The following is an 18355-nucleotide window of genomic DNA, read 5'->3' as shown; positions in this document are numbered from 1 at the left end:
GGACCATCTTGGAGAAGCGATCACATATCACCCAGATAACGGACATGCCCTGAGATAGCGGAAGATCAGAAATGAAATCCATGGAGATATGTGTCCAAGGTCTCTTCGGGACAGGCAAGGGCAAGAGCAAACCGCTGGCACGAGAACAGCAAGGCTTAGCTCGAGCACAAGTCCCACAGGACTGCACAAATGACCGCACATCCCTTGACAAGGAAGGCCACCAAAAGGACCTGGCCACCAGATCTCTGGTGCCAAAAATTTCCGGGTGACCTGCCAACACCGAGGAATGAACCTCGGAAATGACTCTGCTGGTCCACTTATCCGGGACAAACAGTCTGTCAGGTGGACAAGACTCAGGCCTATCAGCCTGAAATCTCTGCAACACACGTCGCAGATCCGGAGAAATAGCTGACAAGATAACTCCATCTTTAAGAATACCAACAGGATCAGCGACTCCAGGAGCATCAGGCACAAAGCTCCTAGAAAGAGCATCGGCCTTCACATTCTTTGAACCTGGTAAATACGAGACAACAAAATCAAAGCGGGAGAAAAACAATGACCAGCGGGCCTGTCTCGGATTAAGGCATTTAGCAGACTCGAGATACATCAGATTTTTGTGATCAGTCAAGACCACCACACGATGCTTAGCACCCTCGAGCCAATGACGCCACTCCTCAAATGCCCATTTCATGGCCAACAACTCCCGATTGCCCACATCATAATTTCGCTCGGCAGGCGAAAACTTCCTAGAGAAAAAGGCACAAGGTTTCATAACAGAGCAACCAGGGCCTCTCTGCGACAAAACGGCCCCTGCCCCAATCTCCGAAGCATCCACCTCAACCTGAAAGGGAAGTGAGACGTCAGGCTGGCACAAAACAGGCGCCGAAGTAAACCGGCGTTTCAACTCCTGGAAAGCCTCCACGGCAGCAGGAGCCCAGTTAGCTACATCGGAGCCCTTCTTGGTCATATCCGTCAAAGGTTTCACAATGCTAGAAAAATTAGCGATAAAACGACGGTAGAAGTTAGCGAAGCCCAAGAACTTCTGAAGACTCTTAACTGACGAGGGCTGAGTCCAATCAAGAATAGCTCGGACCTTGACTGGGTCCATCTCCACAGCAGAAGGGGAAAAAATGAACCCCAAAAAGGGAACCTTCTGTACACCAAAGAGACACTTTGAGCCCTTGACAAACAAAGAATTTTCACGCAAAATTTTAAAGACCAACCTGACCTGCTCCACATGTGAATCCCAATTATCAGAAAAAACCAAAATATCATCCAGATAAACAATCAAAAATTTATCCAGATACTTCCGGAAAATGTCATGCATAAAGGACTGAAAAACTGAAGGCGCATTGGAGAGCCCAAAAGGCATCACCAAGTACTCAAAATGACCTTCGGGCGTATTGAATGCGGTTTTCCATTCATCACCTTGCTTAATGCGCACAAGGTTGTACGCACCACGAAGGTCTATCTTGGTGAACCACTTGGCACCCTTAATCCGGGCAAACAAGTCAGACAGCAGCGGCAAAGGATACTGAAATTTGACAGTGATCTTATTTAAAAGCCGATAATCAATACAAGGTCTCAAAGATCCGTCCTTTTTTGCCACAAAAAAGAATCCCGCACCAAGAGGAGAAGAAGACGGACGAATATGTCCTTTCTCCAGAGACTCCTTGATATATGAACGCATAGCGGTATGTTCAGGTACCGACAGATTAAACAGTCTTCCCTTAGGAAATTTACTGCCTGGGATCAAATCTATAGCACAGTCACAGTCCCTATGAGGAGGCAGTGCACTGGACTCAGACTCACTGAAGACATCCTGATAATCAGACAAATACTCCGGAACTTCCGAAGGCGTAGAAGAAGCAATAGACACAGGCAGGGAATCCCCATGAATACCACGACAGCCCCAACTTGAGACTGACATAGCCTTCCAGTCCAGGACTGGATTATGAGTCTGTAACCATGGCAGCCCTAAAACAACCAAATCATGCATTTTATGTAAAACCAGGAAACGTATCACCTCGCGGTGTTCAGGAGTCATGCACATGGTAACCTGTGTCCAATACTGCGGTTTATTAGCTGCCAATGGTGTAGCATCAATACCCCTAAGAGGAATAGGATTTTCTAATGGTTCAAGAGTAAAACCACAGCGCTTAGCAAATGAGAGATCCATGAGACTCAGGGCAGCACCTGAATCTACAAACGCCATGACAGGATAAGATGACAGTGAGCAAATCAAAGTTACAGACAGAATAAATTTAGGTTGCAAATTACCAACGGTGACAGGACTAACAACCTTAGCTATACGTTTAGAGCATGCTGAGATAACATGTGTAGAATCACCACAGTAGTAGCACAAGCCATTCCGGCGTCTATGAATTTTCCGCTCATTTCTAGTCAGGATTCTATCACATTGCATTAAATCAGGTGTCTGTTCAGACAACACCATGAGGGAATTTGCAGTTTTTCTATCACATTGCACCGAATTAGGTGTCTGTTCAGACAACACCATGAGGGAATTTGCGGTTTTGCGCTCCCGCAACCGCCGGTCAATTTGAATAGCCAGTGCCATAGTATCATTCAGACCTGTGGGAATGGGAAAACCCACCATAACATTCTTAATGGCTTCAGAAAGGCCATTTCTAAAATTAGCGGCCAGTGCACACTCGTTCCAATGTGTCAGCACGGACCATTTCCGAAATTTTTGGCAATACACTTCAGCCTCGTCCTGCCCCTAAGACATAGCCAGCAAGGCCTTTTCTGCCTGAATCTCAAGATTGGGTTCCTCATAAAGTAAACCGAGCGCCAGAAAAAACGCATCAAGATCAGCCAATGCCGGATCTCCTAGCGCCAGCGAAAAAGCCCAATCCTGAGGGTCGCCCCGTAAGAATGAAATAACAATTTTTACTTGCTGAGCAGAATCTCCAGATGAACAGGGTCTCAGGGACAAAAACAATTTACAATTATTCACGAAATTCCTAAACTTAAACCTGTCTCCGGAAAACAGTTCAGGAATCGGTATTTTAGGTTCTGACCTAGGATTTCTGATAACATAGTCTTGTATGCCCTGCACACGAGTAGCCAGCTGGTCCACACTTGTAATCAAGGTCTGGACATTCATGTCTGCAGCAAGCATAGCCACTCTGAGGTAAAGGGGAAGAAGAAAAAAAAAAAAAAAAAAAACTCAGAATCTTCTTTCTTATAATCCCTCTTCTGCAATGCATTAAACATTTAATACTGGCCTGGCAAACTGTTATGACCCCAATGGCGAGGGTCTCAGAGGAACGTGGAAGTCTGCAGAGTACAAAAATCCAGCTCATAGGGCAGTGGTAACTGGGTTGACCATATATCTACTCCTAACGCCAACACTAGAAGTAGCCGGGGATCATTCCTACGTTGATTCTAGATGACACGCGCCAGCCGGAGAATCTAGCTACCCCTAGTAGAGGAAAACAAAGACCTTTCTTGCCTCCAGAGAAGGGGACCCCAAAGCTGGATAGAAGCCCCCCACAAATAATGACGGTTAGGTAAGAGGAAATGACAAACACAGAAATGAACCAGGTTTAGCACAGAGAGGCCCGCTTACTGATAGCAGAATAAAGAAAGGTAACTTATATGGTCAACAAAAACCCTATCAAAATCCACACTGGAAATTCAAGAACCCCCGAACCGTCTAACGGTCCGGGGGGAGAACACCAGCCCCCCTAGAGCTTCCAGCAAAGGTCAGGATATAGATTTGGAACAAGCTGGACAAAAATACAAAACCAAAACAAATAGCAAAAAGCAAAAGGCAGACTTAGCTGACATAACTGGAACCAGGATCAGTAGACAAGAGCACAGCAGACTAGCTCTGATAACTACGTTGCCAGGCATTGAACTGAAGGTCCAGGGAGCTTATATAGCAACACCCCTAACTAACGACCCAGGTGCGGATAAAAGGAATGACAGAAAAACCAGAGTCAAAAAACTAGTAACCACTAGAGGGAGCAAAAAGCAAATACACAACAGTCAATGGTACCAGGGATTCCCAGCCAGTCTCCCATGCTGGTACTTGCCTAGCCTCAAGCTGCTTAGCATTATGCGATCTGACGAGGGCAGGGACATTCAGCTTAGTGTGGCCATTGACCGATCGCTTTCGCGTCTGCTAGTCTTTTCAAGATGAAAAAAATCGTAAGAGAAAGCTTTGAGAAAAACAAAATAGCAAGTCAACGGTACCGGGGATTCCCAGCCTGTCTCCCATGCCGGTACTTGCCCAGCCTCAAGCTGCTTAGCGTTTGCGATCTGACGAGGGCAGGCACATTCAGCTGAGAGTGGCCATTGATGGACAACTAGCACCACAGCGGGTCTTTTCACGAGATATAAAATTGTAAGGGAAAGATTTGATAAACCCCCCCCCCAAAAAAAAAAAAAAAAAAACTTGCCCAGCCTCAAGCTGCTTAGCATTTGCGATCTGACCAGAGCTGGCACATTCAGCTTAGAGTGGCCAATGACAGATTTTTCACACCAGTGCGGCTCTTTTCAAGAGGAATACAATCGTCAGGGAAAGCTTGGATCAAAACGAAAAAACCAAGTCAACGGTACCAGGGATTCCCAGCCAGTCTCCCATGCTGGTACTTGCCTAGCCTCAAGCTGCTTAGCATTTGCGATCTGACGAGGGCAGGCACATTCAGCTTAGTGTGGCCATTGACCAATTGCTTTTGCGTCTGCTAGCCTTTTCAAGATGAAAACAATCGTAAGGGAAAGCTTTGAGTAAAACAAAATAGCAAGTCAACGGTACCGTGGATTCCCAGCCAGTCCCCCATGCCTGTACGTGCCCAGCCTCAAGCTGCTTAGCGTTTGTGATCTGACGAGGGCAGGCACATTCAGCTTAGGGTGGCCATTGACGGACAACTAGCACCACAGCGGGTCTTTTTAAGAGATATAAAATTGTAAGGGAAAGCTTTGATAAACCCCCCCCCCAAAAAAAGAAACTTGCCCAGCCTCAAGCTGCTTAGCATTTGCGATCTGACCAGAGCTGGCACATTCAGCTTAGAGTGGCCAATGACAGATTGTTCACACCAGTGCGGCTCTTTTCAAGAGGAATACAATCGTCAGGGAAAGCTTGGATCAAAACGAAAAAAATAAGTTAACGGTACCAGGGATTCCCAGCCAGTCTCCCATGCTGGTACTTGCCTAGCCTCAAGCTGCTTAGCATTTGCGATCTGATGAGGGCAGGCACATTCAGCTTAGTGTGGCCATTGACCGATTGCTTTCGCGTCTGCTAGTCTTTTCAAGATGAAAACAATTGTAAGGGAAAGCTTTGAGAAAAACAAAATAGCAAGTCAACGGTACCGGGGATTCCCAGCCAGTCTCCCATGCCAGTACTTGCCCAGCCTCAAGCTGCTTAGCGTTTGCTATCTGACGAGGGCAGGCAAATTCAGCTTAGAGTAGCCATTGACGGACAACTAGCACCACAGCGGGTCTTTTCAAGAGATATAAAATTGTAAATGAAAGCTTTGATAAACCCCCCCCCCCCAAAAAAAAAAGAAACTTGCCCAGCCTCAAGCTGCTTAGCATTTGCGATCTGACCAGAGCTGGCACATTCAGCTTAGAGTGGCCAATGACAGATTGCTCACACCAGTGCGGGTCTTTTCAAGAGGAATACAATCGTCAGGGAAAGCTTGGATCAAAACGAAAAAACCAAGTCAACGGTACCAGGGATTCCCAGCCAGTCTCCCATGCTGGTACTTGCCTAGCCTCAAGCTGCTTAGCATTTGCAATCTGACAAGGGCAGGCACATTCAGCTTAGTGTGGCCATTGACCGACTGCTTTCGCGTCTGCTAGTCTTTTCAAGATGAAAACAATCGTAAGGGAAAGCTTTGAGAAAAACAAAATAGTAAGTCAACGGTACCGGGGATTCCCAGCCAGTCTCCCATGCCGGTACTTGCCCAGCCTCAAGCTGCTTAGCGTTTGCGATCTGACGAGGGCAGGCACATTCAGCTTAGAGTGGCCATTGACGGACAACTAGCACCACAGCGGGTCTTTTCAAGAGATATAAAATTGTAAGGGAAAGCTTTGATAAACCCCCCCCCCCAAAAAAAAAAAAGAAACTTGCCCAGCCTCAAGCTGCTTAGCATTTGCGATCTGACCAGAGCTGGGACATTCAGCTTAGAGTGTCCAATTACAGATTGTTCACACCAGTGCGGCTCTTTTCAAGAGGAATACAATCGTCAGGGAAAGCTTGGATCAAAACGAAAAAACCAAATCAACGGTACCAGTGATCCCCTGCTGGTACTTGCCTAGCCTCAAGCTACTTAGCATTTGCTATCTGACGAGGGCAGGCACATTCAGCTTAGTGTGGCCATTGACCGATTGCTTTCGCGTCTGCTAGTCTTTTCAAGATGAAAACAATCGTAAGGGAAAGCTTTGAGAAAAACAAAAAAGCAAGTCAACGGTACCGGGGATTCCCAGCCAGTCTCCCATGCCGGTACTTGCCCAGCCTCAAGCTGCTTAGCGTTTGCGATCTGACGAGGGAAGGCACATTCAGCTTAGAGTGGCCATTGACAGACAACTAGCACCACAGCGGGTCTTTTCAACAGATATAAAATTGTAAGGGAAAGCTTTGATAAACCCCCCCCCAAAAAAAATAGAAACTTGCCCAGCCTCAAGCTGCTTAGCATTTGCGATTTGACAAGAGCTGGCACACTCAGCTTAGAGTGGCCAATGACAGAGTGTTCACACCAGTGCGGCTCTTTTCAAGAGGAATACAATCGTCAGGGAAAGCTTGGATCAAAACGAAAAAATTAAGTCAACGGTACCAGGGATTCCCAGCCAGTCTCCCATGCTGGTACTTGCCTAGCCTCAAGCTGCTTAGCATTTGCAATCTGACGAGGGCAGGCACATTCAGCTTCGTGTGGCCATTGACCGATTGCTTTCGCGTCTGCTAGTCTTTTCAAGATGAAAACAATCGTAAGGGAAAGCTTTGAGAAAAACAAAATAGCAAGTCAACGGTACCGGGGATTCCCAGCCAGTCTCCCATGCCGGTATTTGCCCAGCCTCAATCTGCTTAGCGTTTGCGATCTGACGAGGGCAGGCACATTCAGCTTAGAGTGGCCATTGACGGACAACTAGCACCACAGCGGGTCTTTTCAAGAGATATAAAATTGTAAGGGAAAGCTTTGATAAACCCCCCCCCCAAAAAAAAATAGAAACTTGCCCAGCCTCAAGCTGCTTAGCATTTGCGATCTGACCAGAGCTGGCACATTCAGCTTAGAGTGGCCAATGACAGATTGTTCACACCAGTGCGGCTCTTTTCAAGAGGAATACAATCGTCAGGGAAAGCTTGGATCAAAACGAAAAAACCAAGTCAACGGTACCAGGGATTCCCAGCCAGTCTCCCATGCTGGTACTTGCCTAGCCTCAGGCTGCTTAGCATTTGCGATCTGACAAGGGCAGGCACATTCAGCTTAGTGTGGCCATTGACCGATTGCTTTCGCGTCTGCTAGTCTTTTCAAGATGAAAACAATCGTAAGGGAAAGCTTTGAGAAAAACAAAATAGCAAGTCAATGGTACCGGGGATTCCCAGCCAGTCTCCCATGCCGGTACTTGCCCAGGCTCAAGCTGCTTAGCGTTTGCAATCTGATGAGGGCAGGCACATTCAGCTTAGAGTGGCCATTGACGGACAACTAGCACCCCAGCGGGTCTTTTCAAGAGATATAAAATTGTAAGGGAAAGCTTTGATAAACCCCCCCCCCCAAAAAAAAAAAAAGAAACTTGCCCAGCCTCAAGCTGTTTAGCATTTGCGATCTGACCAGAGCCGCCACATTCAGCTTAGAGTGGCCAATGACAGATTGTTCGCACCAGTGCGGCTCTTTTCAAGAGGAATACAATCGTCAGGGAAAGCTTGGATCAAAACGAAAAAACTAAGTCAACGGTACCAGGGATTCCCAGCCAGTCTCCCATGCTGGTACTTGCCTAGCCTCAAGCTGCTTAGCATTTGCAATCTGACGAGGGCAGGCACATTCAGCTTAATGTGGCCATTGACCGATTGCTTTTGCGTCTGCTAGTCTTTTCAAGATGAAAACAATCGTAATGGAAAGCTTTGAGAAAAACAAAATAGCAAGTCAATGGTACCGGGGATTCCCAGCCAGTCTCCCATGCCGGTACATGCCCAGGCTCAAGCTGCTTAGCGTTTGCAATCTGATGTGGGCAGGCACATTCAGCTTAGAGTGGCCATTGACGGACAACTAGCACCACAGCGGGTCTTTTCAAGAGATATAAAATTGTAAGGGAAAGCTTTGATAAACCCCCCCCCCCAAAAAAAAAAAAGAAACTTGCCCAGCCTCAAGCTGCTTAGCATTTGCGATCTGACCAGAGCTGGCACATTCAGCTTAGAGTGGCCAATGACAGATTGTTCACATCAGTGCGGCTCTTTTCAAGAGGAATGCAATCGTCAGGGAAAGCTTGGATCAAAACGAAAAAATTAAGTCAACGGTACCAGGGATTCCCAGCCAGTCTCCCATGCTGGTACTTGCCTAGCCTCAAGCTGCTTAGCATTTGCGATCTGACGAGGGCAGGCACATTCAGCTTAATGTGGCCATTGACCGATTACTTTCTCGTCTGCTAGTCTTTTCAAGATGAAAACAATCGTAAGGGAAAGCTTTGAGAAAAACAAAATAGCAAGTCAACGGTACTGGGGATTCCCAGCCAGTCTCCCATGCCGGTACTTGCCCAGCCTCAAGCTGCTTAGCGTTTGCGATCTGACGAGGGAAGGCACATTCAGCTTAGAGCGGCCATTGACGGACAACTTGCACCACAGCGGGTCATTTCAAGAGATATAAAATTGTAAGGGAAAGCTTTGATAAACCCCCCCCAAAAGAAAAAAAAAATAGAAACTTGCCCAGCCTCAAGCTGCTCAGCATTTGCGATCTGACCAGAGCTGCCACATTCAGCTTAGAGTGGCCAATGACAGATTGTTCACACCAGTGCGGCTCTTTTCAAGAGGAATACAATCGTCAGGGAAAGCTTGGATCAAAACGAAAAAATTAAGTCAACGGTACCAGGGATTCCCAGCCTGTCTCCCATGCTGGTACTTGCCTAGCCTCAAGCTGCTTAGCATTTGCGTTCTGACGAGGGCAGGCACATTCAGCTTTGTGTGGCCATTGACCGATTGCTTTCGCGTCTGCTAGTCTTTTCAAGATGAAAACAATCGTAAGGGAAAGCTTTGAGAAAAACAAAATAGCAAGTCAACGGTACCGGGGATTCCCAGCCAGTCTCCCATGCCGGTACTTGCCCAGCCTCAAGCTGCTTAGCGTTTGCGATCTGACGAGGGCAGGCACATTCAGCTTAGAGTGGCCATTGACGGACAACTAGAACCACAGCGGGTCTTTTCAAGAGATATAAAATTGTAAGGGAAAGCTTTGATAAACCCCCCCCCCAAAAAAAAACAGAAACTTGCCCAGCCTCAAGCTGCTTAGCATTTGCGATCTGACCAGAGCTGGCACATTCAGCTTAGAGTGGCCAATGACAGATTGTTCACACTAGTGCGGCTCTTTTCAAGAGGAATACAATCGTCAGGGAAATCTTGGATCAAAACGAAAAAACCAAGTCAACGGTACCAGGGATTCCCAGCCAGTCTCCCATGCTGGTACTTGCCTAGCCTCAGGCTGCTTAGCATTTGCGATCTGACAAGGGCAGGCACATTCAGCTTAGTGTGGCCATTGACCGATTGCTTTTGCGTCTGCTAGTCTTTTCAAGATGAAAACAATCGTAAGGGAAAGCTTTGAGAAAAACAAAATAGCAAGTCAACGGTACTGGGGATTCCCAGCCAGTCTCCCATGCCGGTACTTGCCCAGCCTCAAGCTGCTTAGCGTTTGCGATCTGACGAGGGCAGGCACATTCAGCTTAGAGTGGCTATTGACGGACAACTAGCACCACAGCGGGTCTTTTCAAGAGATATAAAATTGTAAGGGAAAGCTTTGATAAACCCCCCCCCAAAAAAAAGAAACTTGCCCAGCCTCAAGCTGCTTAGCATTTGCGATTTGACCAGAGCATGCGCATTCAGCTTAGAGTGGCCAATGACAGATTGTTCACACCAGTGCGGCTCTTTTCAAGAGGAATACAATCGTTAGGGAAAGCTTGGATCAAAACGAAAAAACCAAGTCAACGGTACCAGGGATTCCCAGCCAGTCTCCCATGCCGGTACTTGCCAAGCCTCAAGCTGCTTTGCGTTTGCGATCTGACGAGGGCCGGCACATTCAGCTTAGAGTGGCCATTGACGGACAACTAGCACCACAGCGGGTCTTTTCAAGAGATATAAAATTGTAAGGGAAAGCTTTGATAAACCCCCCCCCAAAAAAAAAGAAACTTGCCCTGCCTCAAGCTGCTTAGCATTTGCGATCTGACCAGAGCTGGCACATTCAGCTTAGAGTGGCCAATGACAGATTGTTCACACCAGTGCGGCTCTTTTCAAGAGGAATACAATCGTCAGGGAAAGCTTGGATCAAAACGAAAAAACTAAGTCAACGGTACCAGGGATTCCCAGCCAGTCTCCCATGCTGGTATTTGCCTAGCCTCATGCTGCTTAGCATTTGCGATCTGACGAGGGCAGGCACATTCAGCTTTGTGTGGCCATTGACCGATAGCTTTCGCGTCTGCTAGTCTTTTCAAGATGAAAACAATCGTAAGGGAAAGCTTTGAGAAAAACAAAATAGCAAGTCAACGGTACTGGGGATTCCCAGCCAGTCTCCCATGCCGGTACATGCCCAGCCTCAAGCTGCTTAGCGTTTGCGATCTGACGAGGGCAGGCACATTCAGCTTAGAGTGGCCATTGACGGACAGCTAGCACCACAGCGGGTCTTTTCAAGAGATATAAAATTGTAAGGGAAAGCTTTGATAAACCCCCCCCCCAAAAAAAAATAGAAACTTGCCCAGCCTCAAGCTGCTTAGCATTTGCGATCTGACCAGAGCTGGCACATTCAGCTTAGAGTGGCCAATGACAGATTGTTCACACCAGTGCGGCTCTTTTCAAGAGGAATACAATCGTCAGGGAAAGCTTGGATCAAAACGAAAAAACCAAGTCAACGGTACCAGTGATTCCCAGCCAGTCTCCCATGCTGGTACTTGCCTAGCCTCAAGCTGCTTAGCATTTGCGATCTGACAAGGGCAGGCACATTCAGCTTAGTGTGGCCATTGACCGATTGCTTTCGCGTCTGCTAGTCTTTTCAAGATGAAAACAATCGTAAGTGAAAGCTTTGAGAAAAACAAAATAGCAAGTCAATGGTACCGGGGATTCCCAGCCAGTCTCCCATGCCGGTACTTGCCCAGGCTCAAGCTGCTTAGCGTTTGCAATCTGATGAGGGCAGGCACATTCAGCTTAGAGTGGACATTGACAGACAACTAGCACCACAGCGGGTCTTTTCAAGAGATGTAAAATTGTAAGGGAAAGCTTTGATAAACCCCCCCCCCAAAAAAAAAAAAAAAAAGAAACTTGCCCAGCCTCAAGCTGCTTAGCATTTGCGATCTGACCAGAGCTGGCATATTCAGCTTAGAGTGGCCAATGACAGATTGTTCACACCAGTGCGGCTCTTTTCAAGAGGAATACAATCGTCAGGGAAAGCTTGGATCAAAACGAAAAAACTAAGTCAACGGTACCAGGGATTCACCGCCAGTCTCCCATGCTGGTACTTGCCTAGCCTCAAGCTGCTTAGCATTTGCGATCTGACGAGGGCAGGCACATTCAGCTTAATGTGGCCATTGACCGACTGCTTTCGCGTCTGCTAGTCTTTTCAAGATGAAAACAATCGTAAGGGAAAGCTTTGAGAAAAACAAAATAGCAAGTCAACGGTACCGGGGATTCCCAGCCAGTCTCCCATGCCGGTACTTGCCCAGCCTCAAGCTGCTAAGCATTTGCGATCTGACGAGGGCAGGCACATTCAGCTTAGAGTGGCCATTGACGGACAACTAGCACCACAGCGGGTCTTTTCAAGAGATATAAAATTGTAAGGGAAAGCTTTGATAAACCCCCCCCCAAAAAAAAGAAACTTGCCCAGCCTCAAGCTGCTTAGCATTTGCGATCTGACCAGAGCTGGCACATTCAGCTTAGAGTGGCCAATGACAGATTGTTCACACCAGTGCGGCTCTTTTCAAGAGGAATACAATCGTCAGGGAAAGCTTGGATCAAAACGAAAAAACTAAGTCAACGGTACCAGGAATTCCCAGACAGTGTCCCATGCTGGTACTTGCCTAGCCTCAAGCTGCTCAGCATTTGCGATCTGATGAGGGCAGGCACATTCAGCTTATTGTGGCCATAGACAGAATGCTTTTGCGTCTGCTAGTCTTTTCAAGATGAAAACAATCGTAAGGGAAAGCTTTGAGAAAAACAAAAGAGCAAGTCAACGGTACCGGGGATTCCCAGCCAGTCTCCCATGCTGGTACTTGCCCAGCCTCAAGATGCTTAGCATTTGCGATCTGACGAGGGAAGGCCCATTCAGCTTAGAGTGGCCATTGACGGACAACTAGCACCACTGCGGGTCTTTTCAAGAGATATAAAATTGTAAGGGAAAGCTTTGATAAAACCAAAAAAAAAAAAAGAAACTTGCCCAGCCTCAAGCTGCTTAGCATTTGCGATCTGACCAGAGCTGGCACATTCAGCTTAGAGTGGCCAATGACAGATTGTTCACACCAGTGCGGCTCTTTTCAAGAGGAATACAATCGTCAGGGAAAGCTTGGATCAAAACGAAAGAACAAAGTCAACGGTACCAGGGAATCCCAGCCAGTCTCCCATGCTGGTACTTGCCTAGCCTCAAGCTGCTTAGCATTTGCGATCTGACGAGGGCAGGCACATTCAGCTTAGTGTGGCCATTGACAGATTGATTTTGTGACTGCTAGTCTTTTCAAGATGAAAACAATCGTAAGGGAAAGCTTTGAGAAAAACAAAATAGTAAGTCAACGGTACTGGGGACTCCCAGCCAGTCTCCCATGCTGGTACTCGCCCAGCCTCAAGCTGCTTAGCGTTTGCGATTTGACGAGGGCAGGCACATTCAGCTTAGAGTGGCCATTGACAGACGACTAGCACCACAGCGGGTCTTTTCAAGAGATATAAAATTGTAAGGGAAAGCTTTGATAAAACCAAAAAAAAAAAAAAAAGTAATTTGCCCAGCCTCAAGCTGCTTAGCATTTGCGATCTGACCAGAGCTGGCACATTCAGCTTAGAGTGGCCAATGACAGATTGTTCACGCCAGTGCGGCTCTTTTCAAGAGGAAACGCAGACGAATGAGACAACTTGATCCCCAGCCGTGAGCAAAATGCTTTCCAAAATTTTGCTACAAACTGAGTACCCCTATCTGACACGATGTCAGATGGAACTCCATGAAGCCTGACGCACAAATACCTGAGCAAGAGTTTTAGCGTTAGGTAAAGAAGGCAAAGACACAAAGTGCGACATTTTTGAAAACTGATCCACAATCACCAAAATGACCGTGTTCCCAGCTGAGGGAGGCAAATCAGTGATGAAATCCATGGAGATTTCCGTCCATGGCTTACTAAGTACCTCCATAGGAAGTAGTTTGCCAACAGGACGGGAGCGGTGCGTCTTCGCACTAGCGCACGTGGTGCAAGCTGACACATATGAGAATGTGCAAAAAGAAAAGGCTATCAGAAGCCACAGCCAGCTCACCAATCCAGGCAGGTGCACGGAACATCATCTTGGACTAAGATGGATATACATAATGAAGTAAGGAAGGCGTTCCAGCTCCATAAAATTCAAATGCTTTATTTCTCCATTAAAAATTGGTGTAGTACAAACAGTCCTTGCCTTAGCGCAAAAGTCCAAGTACAGAGTACATGCGACGCGTTTCGATCGTACCCGATCTTAGTCAATGCATGATTTTCTGAGATTTGCAATGATTGTTATCTAGTGTTCAAGGACCAATCCAGTGATCAATGCTGGTCACATGATTATTACCACAGGTCCTGAACACATGAACTTCGCCGCAGCTGCGGAAATTGCACACAAGTGTGGTTAAAATACTAAATGACATATCATAAATATACATACAAAACAATCAACAATGCAAGGATTAATACAAAGATAAATTCAAAGAATAAGAATGGAATAAATTCAGCAGTAATGGTACATAATTTCATTTTTACGATTCAGGCCAAATGGATATCTGGTTCGCAAATTATATATCCAAAAAGCTTCTCTGGTTAGAAGCTGTCTTTTGATATCTCCACCCCGCTGTGACAGTTTAGTTTGTTCTATGCCCTGGATTGTCATCATAGATGTATTACCTGAGTGACACATGATAAAGTGTTTGGCAGCAGCTGATATATTTTTACCTTGGATATTAGTGCTTCCTAGGTCCCTTAAGTGCTCTGTGAATCTAGTTTTCAGCTTTCTCGTAGTGCACCCTATGTATGACAAATTACATTCTCTACAGTCAATTTTGTACACTACATTCTTTGAGTGACAATTAATAAAATTTTTTATTTGGAAAGTTTTATTTTTATCCTTATCTTGGAATGTGTTATTTGTTAATGCGTACCTGCATGTACTGCACGCAGTGACACCACATTTGTAAAAGCCTTTACATTGTAACCATGTACTAGAAGCCGGCTGTGATTGAAAGAGACTAGGTGATAAAGAGCTGCCAATAGTTGGCGCTCTCCTGGCCACAATATTGAGCCCATCTTTGAGAATATCTGATAGTGAATCGTCTTCCTGCAATATAGGTAACCTTTTCAATATTATATTTTTAATTTTGTTGAACTGGCTGCTGTATTGGAAGCAAACATATGGTTTCTTACTTTTACCTTCTCTTTCTCTTTTATTCTCCCTATCTAGGGTTAAAAGACTATCTCTAGGTTTTTTATCCACTATTTTTTGTGCTCTATTTAGGGTCCAGTCAGGATACTGTCTTTCTTTTAGCTGCACTCTTAAGCCATCAAATTCCTCCTTTTTAGATATTTCACTACTACAGTTTCTCTTGTGCCGTGTATATTCTCCCACTGGAATTGACTTTATAGTATGTTTGGGGTGGCTACTCCTCGCATGTAGCACAGTATTCCCACTGATGGGTTTTATGTGCGTCTTGCTGTCAACAATCTGATTTTCTACCCCCATCAAGTCTAGATCTAAAAATGAAATAGTACTTTTATTCCATTTGTGGGTGAATTTGATACCAAAATCGTTGCCGTTGATGTATCCAATGAAATCCGGTACGGCAGACACATCGCCACCCCAAATAATTAGGGTGTCATCGATGTATCTGCAGTACCAGACCATGGACCCGGCAAAGGGATTGTTCACACTGTAGATATATTTGCGTTCCCAATACGCCATAGTCAGATTTGCCAATGAGGGAGAATACTTAGCCCCCATTGGAACGCCTGTCCTCTGCTCATACACCGTATTTTCAAATGAAAAAATATTGTGTTTTAGAAGAAAAAAAGTGACTTGCAACACATAATTAATTAGATCCTGGGTATAGGAGCTGAAATTTTCCAAGTGATCACGTAGCGCTTCCATTGCCAGGGTATGTGGTATGCATGTGTACAGTGATATAACATCACAGCACAACCATGAATAATTTTTCTGCCATATTTTATTTGAAAAGGTTTTGAGAACTTCCCTAGAATCTTTAACATAGCCTGGTAATTTAACAACAAGGGGTTGTAAGACGGAGTCCACCCACTCACAGAGATGTTCATTCATTGACCCTATACCCGACACTATGGGTCTCATAGCCGGCAAACCCACTCCTTTATGCACCTTAGGCAAACCGTATAATATGGGCATTTTGGGATTGGGAACATATAAATAATCAGCCTGCTTTTTACTAAGGACACCCAAACTCAAACCTTCATTTACCATGATATTTATTTCCTCATTATATTGTTTAGATGGATTGCTGTTATGACCCCAATGGCGAGGGTCTCAGAGGAACGTGGAAGTCTGCAGAATACAAAAATCCAGCTCATAGGGCAGTGGTAACTGGGTTGACCATATATCTACTCCTAACGCCAACACTAGAAGTAGCCGGGGATCATTCCTACGTTGATTCTAGATGACACGCGCCAGCCGGAGAATCTAGCTACCCCTAGTAGAGGAAAACAAAGACCTTTCTTGCCTCCAGAGAAGGGGACCCCAAAGCTGGATAGAAGCCCCCCACAAATAATGACGGTTAGGTAAGAGGAAATGACAAACACAGAAATGAACCAGGTTTAGCACAGAGAGGCCCGCTTACTAATAGCAGAATAAAGAAAGGTAACTTATATGGTCAACAAAAACCCTATCAAAATCCACACTGGAAATTCAAGAACCCCCGAACCGTCTAACGGTCCAGGGGGAGAACACCAGCCCCCCTAGAGCTTCCAGCAAAGGTCAGGATATAGATTAGGAACAAGCTGGACAAAAATACAAAACCAAAACAAATAGCAAAAAGCAAAAGGCAGACTTAGCTGATATAACTGGAACCAGGATCAGTAGACAAGAGCAGAGCAGACTAGCTCTGATAACTACGTTGCCAGGCATAGAACTGAAGGTCCAGGGAGCTTATATAGCAACACCCCTAACTAACGACCCAGGTGCGGATAAAAGGAATGACAGAAAAACCAGAGTCAAAAAACTAGTAACCACTAGAGGGAGCAAAAAGCAAATTCACAACAGTACCCCCCCCTTAGTGAGGGGTCACCGAACCCTCACCACGACCACCAGGGCGATCAGGATGAGCGGCATGAAAGGCACGAACTAAATCGGCCGCATGAACATCAGAGGCGACCACCCAGGAATTATCCTCCTGACCATAGCCCTTCCACTTGACCAGGTACTGAAGCCTCTGCCTGGAGAGGCGAGAATCCAAGATCTTCTCCACCACGTACTCCAACTCGCCCTCAACCAACACCGGAGCAGGAGGCTCAGCAGAAGGAACTACAGGCACAATGTACCGCCGCAACAAGGACCTATGAAATACATTGTGAATAGCAAACGACACAGGAAGATCCAGACGAAAAGATACAGGATTAAGGATTTCCAATATCTTGTAAGGCCCAATAAAACGAGGTTTAAATTTGGGAGAGGAGACCTTCATAGGAACAAAGCGGGAAGAAAGCCATACCAAATCCCCAACGCGTAGTCGGGGACCCACACCGCGGCGGCGGTTGGCAAAGCGCTGAGCCTTCTCCTGTGACAACTTCAAGTTGTCCACCACATGATTCCAGATCTGCTGCAACCTATCCACCACAGAATCCACCCCAGGACAGTCAGAAGGCTCCACATGACCCGAAGAAAAACGAGGATGGAAACCAGAGTTGCAGAAAAAAGGCGAAACCAAGGTGGCGGAACTAGCCCGATTATTAAGGGCAAACTCAGCCAACGGCAAGAATGTCACCCAATCGTCCTGATCAGCAGAGACAAAACACCTCAAATAAGCCTCCAAAGTCTGATTAGTTCGCTCCGTCTGTCCATTAGTCTGAGGATGGAAAGCAGACGAAAACGACAAATCAATGCCCATCCTACTACAAAAGGATCGCCAGAACCTGGAAACGAACTGGGATCCTCTGTCTGACACAATATTCTCAGGGATGCCGTGCAAACGAACCACGTTCTGAAAAAACACAGGAACCAGATCGGAAGAGGAAGGCAGCTTAGGCAAAGGAACCAAATGGACCATCTTGGAAAAGCGATCACATATCACCCAGATAACGGACATGCCCTGAGATAGCGGAAGATCAGAAATGAAATCCATGGAGATATGTGTCCAAGGTCTCTTCGGGACAGGCAAGGGCAAGAGCAAACCGCTGGCACGAGAACAGCAAGGCTTAGCTCGAGCACAAGTCCCACAGGACTGCACAAATGACCGCACATCCCTTGACAAGGAAGGCCACCAAAAGGACCTGGCCACCAGATCTCTGGTGCCAAAAATTCCCGGGTGACCTGCCAACACCGAGGAATGAACCTCGGAAATGACTCTGCTGGTCCACTTATCCGGGACAAACAGTCTGTCAGGTGGACAAGACTCAGGCCTATCAGCCTGAAATCTCTGCAACACACGTCGCAGATCCGGAGAAATAGCTGACAAGATAACTCCATCTTTAAGAATACCAACAGGATCAGCGACTCCAGGAGCATCAGGCACAAAGCTCCTAGAAAGAGCATCGGCCTTCACATTCTTTGAACCTGGTAAATACGAGACAACAAAATCAAAGCGGGAGAAAAACAATGACCAGCGGGCCTGTCTCGGATTAAGGCGTTTAGCAGACTCGAGATACATCAGATTTTTGTGATCAGTCAAGACCACCACACGATGCTTAGCACCCTCGAGCCAATGACGCCACTCCTCAAATGCCCATTTCATGGCCAACAACTCCC

The 18355-nt window shown here is 46.4% G+C and overlaps 7 pseudogenes; all 7 read right to left on the bottom strand.

Moving 5' to 3' along the window:
• Nucleotides 1–4575: 4575 nt before the first annotated feature.
• Nucleotides 4576–4694, bottom strand: LOC143796207 (5S ribosomal RNA; annotated as a pseudogene).
• Nucleotides 4695–5129: 435 nt separating this feature from the next.
• Nucleotides 5130–5248, bottom strand: LOC143798522 (5S ribosomal RNA; annotated as a pseudogene).
• Nucleotides 5249–5884: 636 nt separating this feature from the next.
• Nucleotides 5885–6003, bottom strand: LOC143799006 (5S ribosomal RNA; annotated as a pseudogene).
• Nucleotides 6004–8470: 2467 nt separating this feature from the next.
• Nucleotides 8471–8589, bottom strand: LOC143798692 (5S ribosomal RNA; annotated as a pseudogene).
• Nucleotides 8590–9228: 639 nt separating this feature from the next.
• On the bottom strand, nt 9229–9347 carry LOC143799005 (5S ribosomal RNA; annotated as a pseudogene).
• A 1352-nt stretch (nt 9348–10699) lies between these two features.
• Nucleotides 10700–10818, bottom strand: LOC143800562 (5S ribosomal RNA; annotated as a pseudogene).
• A 1914-nt stretch (nt 10819–12732) lies between these two features.
• On the bottom strand, nt 12733–12851 carry LOC143800743 (5S ribosomal RNA; annotated as a pseudogene).
• Nucleotides 12852–18355: the final 5504 nt, after the last annotated feature.

This window comes from Ranitomeya variabilis, chromosome 1 (genome assembly GCF_051348905.1).
Source record: "Ranitomeya variabilis isolate aRanVar5 chromosome 1, aRanVar5.hap1, whole genome shotgun sequence".
Taxonomy (NCBI): Eukaryota; Metazoa; Chordata; class Amphibia; order Anura; family Dendrobatidae; genus Ranitomeya; species Ranitomeya variabilis.
Note: the sequence above shows the minus strand (reverse complement) of the source record. Positions and strands in the feature narration are given on the sequence as shown.